At 38.8% G+C, this 12,430-nt stretch overlaps 1 protein-coding gene across 2 annotated transcripts in view; it reads left to right on the top strand.

The window, feature by feature from the left end:
* The window catches only part of LOC120514282 (teashirt homolog 2), a 172,591-nt gene that overhangs the window by 57,370 nt on the left and 102,791 nt on the right, over window positions 1–12,430 (top strand). The window contains exon 1 of one of the 2 annotated variants that reach the window (XM_039734591.1): window positions 2,701–2,741. The exons of the other annotated variant lie outside the window; for it this stretch is intronic. The gene's annotated coding sequence lies outside the window, so the exon portion shown is untranslated. Of the gene's footprint in view, window positions 1–2,700; window positions 2,742–12,430 lie in introns of those variants that run through there. 2 annotated transcript variants of the gene reach the window in all.

Raw genomic sequence — 12,430 nt, 5'->3', positions numbered from 1 at the left:
CAAAGCTCATTCTCAACATCGGGTAAGGTAGAAGCAAACCCTGGAATACCCACCAGCCAATCGGATTTAAACTTATTGTCATATGCTTGCAGTACAGTGAAATTCCTATTTACATGTCTGAGGAACATGTCACCACTCTCCAGTGCCATGACACCTTCAGGAAGTAAGTACAGTACTTATTTAATAGCAAGCCAGGCCCTTTCACATGCCCACATGGGACGAATTTAGAATCTCTAGTTAATCTGTAGGGTAATAACATCCTTTACATATTCTACAACCCTGTTATGACCAGTGTGATTTTCTACTTTGTGGTGCACTGCGCCAGTAACCTCATTTTAAAAGAGCCTTACTGAATCAACAAAATGATTAAGAAGACAGGCTAAGTTATGGGCTGTACTTGGGATCCCCTGGATGTAGTAGCAAAGGTGAAAATCAAAACAAAACTGAGTGCCATTATGAACAATGTATCACATACTCTCTCTGGCACACTAACACTGAGGACTTTCAGCAAACAAATTGTTCAGCAAAATTGTCATGAAATGCTTCTGGGGCCCCTTTATACCATCAGCAATATGTCTGCATCAGCCAAGTCAGAACTTTTCTGTCTTTTTAAATTTCTTCCTTTTTAGGAATTATGGCATATGTTCAGACCATAGTGTGTTTGTATATATATATACAGTCGGACATGTTGTTAAATACCACCACACGTTTTATTTACAACTATTTACAAATATAATAATGGTCACTTAGACCCAGTCCCGTGCACAAACCCCAATAATCTCAGTCCTGGCCAAAAATGCCTTCTTTTCGGGCCGCCTCCACTCCTCTTCTGCTTCGTCCTACTTCCACCCGACTCTAGCGCTGAATGAATGGAGACGGCCCCTTTTATGCAGTCCCCGGATGAGCACCAGGTGTTCCCTGCTGTCCTGCTCTCCGGGTGCCGTCCTAAATCTTCCCCCCAGCACTTCCTGGTGTGGCGGAAGTGCTGGGGTAACAGGTCCCCAAGGCATTGGGGCACCTCCTGGCGGTGACCATGGGCCCCTACAGGGTGGAGCTTCCACGCCCTGTACCCGTGGCCCCCAGAGCAACCAGGAAGGCGGCCCCCACGTGATCCAGGGTGGGCTTTGACCCTCTACCGGTCCCTCACGGCGTCCCGGCCGGGTCGTTGCCCCTGGCATCCCTGACAATATATATATATATATATATATATATATATATATATATATATATTTACTGCTCGAAAAATATTAAGGCAATTCTTATCCATCACAGTTACACCAAATAAATTAGGCTTCAGGGATCTCAATCTTTCCAGTTAGGAAACATAAGTAATTGTGAATCAACTGGAGAGGCAACAGCAAGACAACCCCCAAAAAGGAATGATTTTGCAGGTGGTGTCCACAGACAATTGCTCTCTGTTTATATTTCCTGACTGAGTCTTCTCTAGTTTTGCATTTTGCTAGTATCCTTGGGCCTCACATATAAACTGTGCATACACATAAAAATGTTGCATACACCCATTTCCTCGCTCACTTCGGAATGTATAAAAAATAAACTTTGTGTAAAGCCGCGTACATTTTCCTCAGTCTAGGCGTATGCATATTTCTGCTCAGTTTTATAAACTGGAGGCACCCAGCGTCAAAGCAGTGCTATTGTTTCTGTGTCATTTCCCTTGTTTTTCATATTCACATCCATGACATGGGATTAATCAAATACACCAAAATGAATTGTGTATCATTTACAAAATTAATTCACTTGATTGTAATCATTCTGTAACAATATAACGGTGCACAGAATGGCCAAACTATTCCAAATACCATAGTTGCTTTAGTGTTGTTAGAAAAAATTGAAGAATTAGAAGAGAGTATGCATTTGAAGGTGAATGGCTTCTAAGTAGATTTTGATTTCCAAGAGCTATCCTATTAGAGCCGTGTACTGAATTGGGGCCAGCTTTACAAAGGCAGACTTTTAGGAATTGTGCGCTACCTGCTCCTTTGCAAGTTCTGTCCACTCTGTGGTGTGCTGTGGTGTTTAGCCACAGGAGCTTTTCAACGTGAACTTGCTGACTGATCGGGTATTTCACTGAATCGTGCCATGCCAGCCGTATAGGATGGTATTAGTCACTTGTCATCCAGATGTACAAGATTTCCTTACACTGTGGTTGAAGTGGGAAACATCAAAGTGCAATTCACAGCAACTTCCAGTTTTCCAAATGTAATCAGAGTGGTCAGCTGCACTCTCATTGTTATTGCAAAGGTGCTGGACAAATTACATCAGTCAGGGATGAGTCCGTAAAAGAATGAGCTGGCATTACACCATCTATTGCAGGAGCACCTAAAAAAATGGCAACTTTGCACTGTTGCAGGTGCTTTTTCCAACTAGTGTGGCTAAAGGCAAGCAGTCCTTTTAAGGGTAGTGAGTCACTTCAAAGTAAACAACAGAGAATCTATCCGTTGTGGCACTCGACACCGTCACTACATTATAAAGGCACATTCAGATAATGAATTTGTTTTTGTAAGTAGAAACATTTCCACCCTATTAATGTGCTGCTTTTTAGTTCAGAGAAAGTGTGTTACATTGTGCAAGCATGTAACATGCTGCATAATATAGCACACAATCGTGGCTTGCCCGTACCTGAAGAGACGCTGTATGATGAACTTGACTCTGACCCACCAAATGATCAGCCAAAACGGACAACGTTGCAACTTTGCTTGACTGTAATTCTCATAATGTAAAAACAGGTAATTAAATGCAGCTTTTATTTTTTAAACAATTTATTTAATTTGTGGTTAATATGATATAGTGAGCCCTTGAATACTTTAGTTTGTTGGCCACATCTCTTATAGCATCCTCTATTACATTTTCTGATTCCAGAACAGTGTCCATCAGCACAGAGCCTGATGGTTGCCCAGTGGATTCCAAGGCAAAGGTGTGTATGCAAAGATGTGCTCGGCACAGCAGCACCAACACCACATGGATTTGTGTGCTCAGCACAGGTTCAGATTGTATAATATTGTCTGAAACAGAATAAACAGAAGGTGAACTTCACTTCACCTTTTCATGTTGACTTTTGATATCTGACCACTTGAACTTTCCAGTGTCTCTTCCACTTTGTATTTCTTGATCAACTGCCTTTTGTTGCTTATACCATTTTTCTAGTCAACAAATAGTATGCTTGTCTTTGCCTCCACTTCACATTCACTGAAATTCTTCTTTTTTCCACATGCTTTTCCTATTGTCTTTTAACAAATCAGTGAACGGAAGGTGATATTTATATTGATTTGCATATTCTGGGTGGAGTCTGGGGTTTATAAAGGGGAAATACGTGGAACTTGGCATGCACACAGTTTTATGCATCTGGATTTTTTTATGAATACAGGCATTTTCAGTTTTGTCTGTACGCTATATGTTAGTGTGAATTCTATGTACAGCATTTTACATGAGGCCCCTTGTCACTACTGGTAGCATGAGGCAGCACCTGCAGACGATTTAGGTTGCAGAGGTAGTCCATACACGCTCTTGCAAGAAGGTTTGTTATGTCTCCTAGCAGAGACTCAAGAGCATGGAGGAGATACCTCGACCTGGAAGGGTCAGGATCAGTTTCTGTCCTCGGGCATCTTCTCAGAGGTATGGAGGAAGAAGAAGATGATAATGTTAGTGTCAGTGCCCCTCTCATCCCAGTGTGGTAATACTACATACCTCTGATGAACCCGCAAGGTAATTCTCAGATACACGTGTGTGACTGTCTGTCTGAGATGCCAGAGTAGCCTAGTAAAAGCCAGACAGAAAGTCTGTCTGTAGAAGCTAGTACATCTAGGATTTGAACCAGGGAAATTGGATCTGTGTGGCACCTCCAATACTACCACTACTACTACTACTAATAATAATAATATCTATTATATAAATATCTCCTGTGTTTACATTGTGACTGCCTTGATTGGGATTTTGTGAAATACACCGTGGCTTTTTAAAACTCAATCAGGTCTTTGTGGTAGACACAGGGATTGCTGTGACTGATTCAGTTTCTCAGACTCTCACTAATTTTGCTTCACCCTCATTTGCCGGAAAATAATGTATTTGTTTCAAAATTAATAAAAAGTCTTATAAATAAGGAAGTGGAGACAGGAAGCAACCTGAAAATGTTGCTCTGCCTGTAACTTCCCACAGAGAGTGAGCAGGCATTTTGTCTTTAACTAAAAAAATATGCACAGGCAGTCTTCGTCCATGGTGTGCAGTAGTAACATATATGAACTGAGACTACAAACCCCGGGGTTTGGGAGCCATGCTATTGAAGTTTGAACTCCAGTTTGTTGGACTTCTTAAAGAGCAGGAGGCATTTAAAGTTTTAATATTATTGTCAACTGCATTTTGTTCCTAAGGCAGTTTCAAAGCCAGCACTTTCAATGCTTGCCTCATAGAGTGCCATTCACAGTAGACACCATCACAAAGAGCTTTACAGATTAAAGGTTGCAATGCTGTATTTATTTTAAGTACAAGATTGATGGTAAAAAAAAACAGGCAAATGGCTGACACTTGGTGGAGAACAGAAAGGTTATGATACCTAGAGAACATTACACTCTGAGGCTGGAAGACTCCATTTAGTCTAGTGAAACTGGCATGTATTCCATGTTTTGTCTCCCTTTAAAACTTCAGAATGTAGTTTATGAAGGTAATATTGTAAGTTCACTTTTCTACGTCTGTCCACTGAGGGTTCTTCACCTGGGGCCTCATGTATAAACGGTGTGTATGCACAGAAATGTTGCGTAAGAATGTTTCCACATTCAAATCGTGATGTATAAAACCTAAGCTTGGAGTAAAGCCACGCACATTTCCACGGTACCTCATACCCTGTCACACGCAAGTTCTCCGCTCGGTTTTGTAGACTGGCGGAACCCAGCATCAAAGCAAAGCTACTGTTCCAGTGTGGTTTATATTTCTTTTTCAGATCATTGTCTGTGACGCAACTTTATAAATACACTGAAATTAACCGCATATTGTTTATTAGTTTAACGCATCTGATTGTAATTAACCTGTAACAATATAATGGTCCACAGAATGGTCAAACTATTCTAAATACTACAGCTGCTTTAGCGTTGTTACTCTCACTGCACCTTCTTCTTCTTTCAGCTGCTCCTGTTAGGGGTTGCCACATCGGATCATCTTTTTCCATATTACTCTCACTGCACCACTCGGAGTATTTATATCACTGTATCTGAGTGGTGAATCACAGCAGCAGCTGATCAAGAAGAGAATTATCGGGATACAGCATCAAGCACACGCTGCCTCAGTCACGGCAAAATGCTTCAGAGTCTTTCCTGTACGGACATCGCGGTTCAGAAACAGTTTCATCCCAAGAACCTTAAACACAGTCAATCAGTCCATCAAGTGCTTCTTGTAGAACTGTTTGTACTTATTAGTACAATCACCTCACTGTAAACTTGCACTACGGTTATAATATTCCACAACCTGCGGCACTTTATAAAGCGTGTATTTACATATAATGACAATATAATTTTTAAGATGAAATGAAGCAAAATATGTTGGTTATATAATACAGATAAAACTTTAACTTCATTTAAATAATCTGTATTCTTAATAATTAAACATGTGAGGACACAGTGCTGCAGCGCTAGCTAGTTCACAGATTGATCCTACCTCGTGCTCTATCTATTTTTGCTGGGCTGGCACGACACTGGAAAGATAGATGGATTTAATAATGAAATATGTACTACAAAGATATTTCAATGTTCCTTAAAAGTTTTGAAGAATCGTCGTTGTAAGCTTACAGATGGCTTAACGTCTATTACAGAGCTGATTGTGTGGCGATTGGGTATTTGGAGAAAGAAAAGTAAGGACAGGAATTGAGGGTTAGTACGTTTGAAAAAGACAGTTCCCATGTTTAATAACATGCTTTCATTCCTATCATCATGAAAAAGATATCACGTATACATCTCAGTATTTTAATTATTCAGACAGCTGTAATATCACAAATGTAATGGATTCTGTGTCCTGTCGGAGGAAGAGACAGCCTGTTTAAGAACCATGTAGTGATTCACACACAGAACACAAAGAAGATCAAAAACAAAACAAAGCATTTAATGTGTTACTTTAGTTACGATGGGATTTGACAAACTAGTTAAATTAATCAATTTTAAGATGAAGTTTATGATATTCTACTTTAATGACAAAATAAACTACGTGATTAAAGTGGAAATTTTGAGATTAAAGTTGACATTTCCTGCTTTTTTCGCCACTGTGTGCCTATTTTTTTTCTCTGTACCCTAATAACCTTTCATACGACACTCAGACATTGGGCTACGACTCGCCTTTTCAAGGACTTAAACTTTTCTGTTTCTCCGACACTCTGTCACTCAATCAACTTCCTTTTGTTGATTATACCACTGTTTAAACCAACAAAAAAGTTTTTCCTTGCCTCCACTTGGTATTCACTGAAATTATTATGTTTTCCCCCATGCTTTTCCCATTGTCTTTTCACAGAAGACTGAGCTTAAGGGCTATTTATATTGATTTGCATATTCATAGAGGTGTAATTCTGGGAGGAGTTGGGACGGGACAGAAGGCGCGTGCACGAGTGTTACTTTTCACACTGACCGGGATTTATGTAGCGGAAGAACGTGGAAGTTGGAGTTCGCACAGATTCCTGCATAAGCACATTTCAGCTTTTGTGCTTACATCATGTTATAGTGCAAATTCTACGCATGGCGTTATGCATGAGGCCCCTGATGTCTGCCCATCAGCCCTGTTCTTTTCCTTTTTTCCTATTTACTTTTGATGTTTAATTGCTACAGGCTTTATCATGGAAGTACTGACATTACTTCCAAATAGGCATTATAAAGATACAGAGCAATCAAATTGAGTAAGCAACATCCAGCAAGTGGTAGACAGATCTTCATGCATACATCTTTCATAGTGACAAAATCACAGAGCTCTCAGGTCCAAACCTTTCTTCACCCATCCCAGATTAGGTTTGTGAAAGATACTGCATTTCTGCAAAATTCAGCTTACTTTGCTTTTCCATTTTGATAATGGAAATAGAGAAATAAAAGTTGTTCTTCTTTTCAAAGTTAATCATTTTTTGGCTTTCTGCAAACTGAGATACTTTGTGATTTGAAGTTTTGGACAGTTCTAGTGCTATTTCAAAAAGTATCCAGTGCTTGTATCTAAAAAATGAGAAAGAACAAATTGATCTGAGTATGGGATAATCATCATCTTGCAGTTAAACATTGCTTATAATCATTTCTTAATAATGTTAAAACTGTCCTTGTCAGGTTTAAATGAGGGCTTATCTTTTGGAGTGGTTTGTTTCAATTAGTTTTTATACTAAACAGCTATTGTGAATATTACTACATGGGTGTCAGAAAGTACTTTTGTCCATTTTGTTAGCCCACATTGCCCAGGAAAAAGTGCCAGGGAGTCAGCGCTTACCCTGACAACACTGGGCACATTTCAGAAAACAGTCCTGAGCAGGAGACAAGTTAATAGGCATTAGAAAGATCACCCCTCAATATAATGAAAATGACAGGGAGCCAGGAGCTGTCCGTGCAGGTTTGGTTACTAGACAGGAACCATTCATAGAGCAAACACTAGTCCATTGCAGTTGGACAGTCCCTCAATCTATTTACTTAATACACACATGTAGTCAGATTTTTAGAGAAGCAAAACTTGAACCACATACAAAGCAGGAACCAACTCGGGAGAGAATGACATTCTGTCAGTAATAGAAAGTATGCTCTTAGATTTAGAAGATTCACCTAATATATCATCAGGTGGCTTCTGCACTTTGGCTGAGTTTTGGGTTAAATAAGACAAAGTCAAATGTGTTGTTTTTCTGCTAAGTTTAGATTTTTAAATTTAAGTTTTAGGGCTTCATCAAGACTACTGTAGAGGTTTGCTTGTATTGTCTTTATAATTAAGAATGTAGGTTATGAAAGAGGGTTATTTACTTTTTCACAAGTCTTTCTGTGTTCATTTTTGGCAGTGTCCTATTCGGACAGCAGCCATCTGAAACTACAGTTTGGCTTAGCGTCTCCACTTGTCTGTGTGAATCCCTCTGATTTTGAGGACAGTTTCTGTATAGTTGTCATTTTCGGTCTTCTTTGTGTGGTCTAATGAGTGCATATCATGATTTGAAAATTCAGTCTCAGATTTTAAATGTATTAAATTCCAGTTGGGATTCTTCTTCTTCTTCTTCTTCTTCTTCTTATTATTATTATTATTATTATTATTATTATTATTATTATGTGATTGGGACGCACCATGATGTAGTGATTGACTCTAGACGTCTCAGCTCAAATATCTGCCTTTATGAAGTTTGCGTGTTCCCCTTGTGTCCATTTTGGCATTTCTCTGGGCACTCAAGATGTACAGTATGTGGTAGATTGAAGGGCATCTCTAGGCTGGTCCTGTTTAAGTGTGCTCTGCTAAGGGACTGGTGCTCTGTCCGGGGTTGATTCCTGGTCTGTGCCTGTGATACCAGCTGGCCCACACAGCTCTGAACTTGATATATGGTTTTGAAAGTGGTTGCATGGAAATATATCATACGTACAATGGGTACGGAAAGTATTCAGACCCCCTTCAATTTTTTACTCTTTGTTATATTGCAGCCATTTGCTAAAATCATTTAAATTAATTTTTTCCCTCATTAATGTACACACAGCACCCCATATTGACAGACAAAAAAAAAAGAATTTTTGAAATTGTTGCAGATTTAAACTGAAATATCACATGGTCCTAAGTATTCAGACCCTTTGCTCAGTATTTAGTAGAAGCACCCTTTTGAGCTAATACAGACATAAGTTTTTCACACCTAGATTTGGGGATCCTCTGCCATTCCTCCTTGCAGATCCTCTCCAGTTCTGTCAGGTTGGATGGTAAACGTTGGTGGACAGCCATGTTTAGGTCTCTCCAGAGATGCTCAATTGGGTTTAACTCAGGGCTCTGGCTGGGCCATTCAAGAACAGTCACAGAGTTGTTGTGAAGCCACTCCTTCGTTATTTTAGCTGTGTGCTTAGGGTCATTCTAAGCGGTATGTGTGGAGACAATCAGGCACTGCTCATCACTTGTCCAATACAGTCCCCACAGTGAAGCATGGCGGTGGCAGCATCATGCTCTGGGGGTGTTTTTCAGCTGCAGGGACAGGACGACTGGTTGCAATCGAGAGAAAGATGAATGCGGCCAAGTACAGGGATATCCTGGACAAAAACCTTCTCCAGAGTGCTAAGGACCTCAGACTGGGCCGAAGGTTTACCTTCCAACAAGACAATGACCTGACCAGCCAGAGCCCTGACTTAAACCCAATTGGGCATCTCTGGAGAGACCTAAGTACTTAGGACCATGTGATATTTCAGTTTTTCTTTTTTAATAAATCTGCAACAATTTCAAAAATTCTTTTTTTTTGTCTGTCAATATGGGGTGCTGTTTGTACATTAATGAGGGACAAAATTAATTTAAATGATTTTAGCAAATGGCTGCAATATAACAAAGAGTGAAAAATTGAAGGGGGTCTGAATACTTTTTGTACCCACTGTATATTGTAGCTTTTCTGATGTAGCTTTGAATGTTTTGAAAATAATTATACGGTGAAAAAATGTTGAATTATTTTCTAATGTATCAGGGAATGCTCATGAGTGTTTCCTGAGAGCCATTGGTTTCTGTGTTGGAAAGTAATATCTTGTGTTTGCAGTGCTTTCCAGAAAAGGCTAAAGTACACTTTAAATTATATGTAACATTCTCTGATCTGTGGGGGGATGAAGCTGAAAGCACTGGGGGCAGGGCAAGGAAAACAGCATCAAACAGGGTGGCAGATCATTGCAGGGCACTAATGCACACTTAAAATCAGACAGTTGGACTTGCCAGTCAATCCTAACCAAATGTATTTGGAGGTATGGATGGAAAACTGGAATAACCAAAGGAAGATCCATATAGGCATGGGAAAAAGTGCACATTCTACAGGAACAATAATAGAGTGTAGAATAATAACCCAGGAAACTGAATCTGTGAGGTGGCAGCACTGCCACTACATAACCATGCCACACACATTAAATTAAATGTTTAATTGAATAAGCCTCTCTTTGCCATCATTGTAAACTGTTCCTTGGCCATTTTTACCTTTCATAACCTTGCAAGTTTTATCTACACTTACTGTATTTCTTTACCATCCATTTGAAGTGCTTTCATTTTATTTTTATTGTTTTTTTGGAGCTTTGAAAGGAATAGTAGCAATTATTGGAACAGTTGTATTATAAACTTTAGTACCAAAGCAAAAAAAATCAGACCTGTTTTTTAGACCCTGTGCTCAATACATAAATCACATACATTTGTCCTTTTTGCTTAAGGAAGTAATAGTTAAATAAGACAAAGATTTGGAATCCAAAGGTTACTATTAATATTCTGGTCCTTAATTTGTGAACTTGCCAAGAAAGGAGTTCTACACTACAATAAAGCAGGCATTGAGTCAAAGGTCACCTGATACGCTAAGATCACTGTTTAGGTCTCAGTTAGTCCTTCTGCCAATTTCTTAGCTCACTCTGTCTAGTAAAAGGTGGCAGGGAGCCAGAGCTTATCCTAAAGGCACTGGATGAAATTTAGGACCCAGTCCAGTGTGGAGGGCTAGTTTACTAGCCCAGAGTCCACACTTATTTCAATTACTCTAATACTACATTTGCACTAGCAGCAGGAATCAAAACGAGACTGACAGCCGGTAGTTTTCCATTACAAGCACAAGCTTAGAAGCAAGTATTTTTTGCGCATTAATTATGACAAACATAACCAATAAATATTTCATTTCTTATTTAAACAGTAGATTAGCAGCAAATCTACTTGCTGTTGTCTCTATTTGTCAATTTTTTAAACCCTTGGTTGATATGTTGGTACTGTTTTTTTACTGCACAAGTTAAAATTTCCCCTAACATTTCTGATACACTTATTTGTCCAAATGCTGTCAATATTTGCACTTAGTCTTCAGTTACTTCATTTACACAAGAAAGTGAGATTTCAAAAATGACTTGCAGTGTAATAATGCTTTAAGTATAGGTTTGAGATCTGTAAAATAACCTAGGCTGAAGTCACTCAGTAATAGTGATATTCTCATGGAGGTGTTCTCAGGTGGGCTCAAGTTGTGCATATCAAGTAGGAGCCAATCATTCAGTAATAGTTTCAAGGAAAATTTATATAACAATAATGGAACCAAAACTCAGTGCTACTTCTAAAGCAGCTTTTCTCAGACATGCAGGGGTTAGGAGGGGGGAAATGACTGTCCTCTGGGGTCCTCGCCAGACTCAGCTAAGTGCTTCTAGTGTTATCAGTAACCTGTTCTTAGATAATAAGATAAGTGGAAATGCTCTATTATTTTACATGCAGCAATAAGAAACTACCATACAATGGACTTACATTATTTGAGGCTTCATGGATGGGCCATGGCTCCTCAAGGTGCTGTAATGGACGAATGGAGAGATGAATGGATAGCAAAAGGTATAGTAAGCAAGAAGCGACTGTTCAACTTACCTACCATTGCTTACTAAAACATTTGGCTTAGTTCATTCTGATGCAGTTTAATTCTATTTTTTCTTAAAAAGTGCATTTCTATATACACACCTAGTATGTTATAGATTGTGCAAATTTTTTCCTTTTTATTTATTTGTATTTTTATTTACCTGTCTCCTTGTTTTGTTTTATGTTAAATAATGGCTTTCTTTGTTCGTAGAAAGTAGAGCTAATTGCTGAGAACAAAATGTTCTGCTAAGTGTATAATAATAACAAAAGCTTTAATATAGTTTAATGGATAATTACTGTATGTAGGCTAATTTGTAATAGCAGTGAACCTCATTGTTTGCTTGCACATTCTTCAAAAATATTTCACATTCCTGTCATTTCAATAGAATTTTCTGAAGTTTCCTCACTGTATTAAGAACCATGGAGTGATGGACTAATGACCATTCTCTACTTAGGTTTCCTGTCAACTTCCTGAGAATGTACTTGCAGTCCAGCTTTCACACATATTTGTATTTTGGGGTTTATTATCTTTGTGATAAGGTTTAGAGGGTTTCAAAATGACTGTCCTCCTTCAGTCCTCTTTTAAACTTGTGAGGAACAACCTCTCAAAATAATCAAAAAAATTGTCACAGGTCAGTAGAAATGCAGTTTACCATTTTAGCTTAGACTTACAAATTTAAATAGTGGAACCTTCCCTAAATTTACAGTATTTGAATGGAAGTTTCTTGAATTTTGCCATATTAATGCCGGTATTATTAGGCTTTCAAGATAATGAGAAATACATGCAATGTGTGTGGTGGATATTGGCCAAGAAATCAAATTATACAACTAGGGATATATTCCTGGGCACCATGAATTGTGGACAATCATGTATAGTGAATTGTCCTTACTCTTTCCCTAAATTATAGTGAGCTTGCAT

This window comes from Polypterus senegalus, chromosome 14 (assembly GCF_016835505.1).
Source record: "Polypterus senegalus isolate Bchr_013 chromosome 14, ASM1683550v1, whole genome shotgun sequence".
NCBI lineage: Eukaryota > Metazoa > Chordata > Cladistia > Polypteriformes > Polypteridae > Polypterus > Polypterus senegalus.
This window is presented reverse-complemented; position numbering and strand designations above follow the sequence as displayed.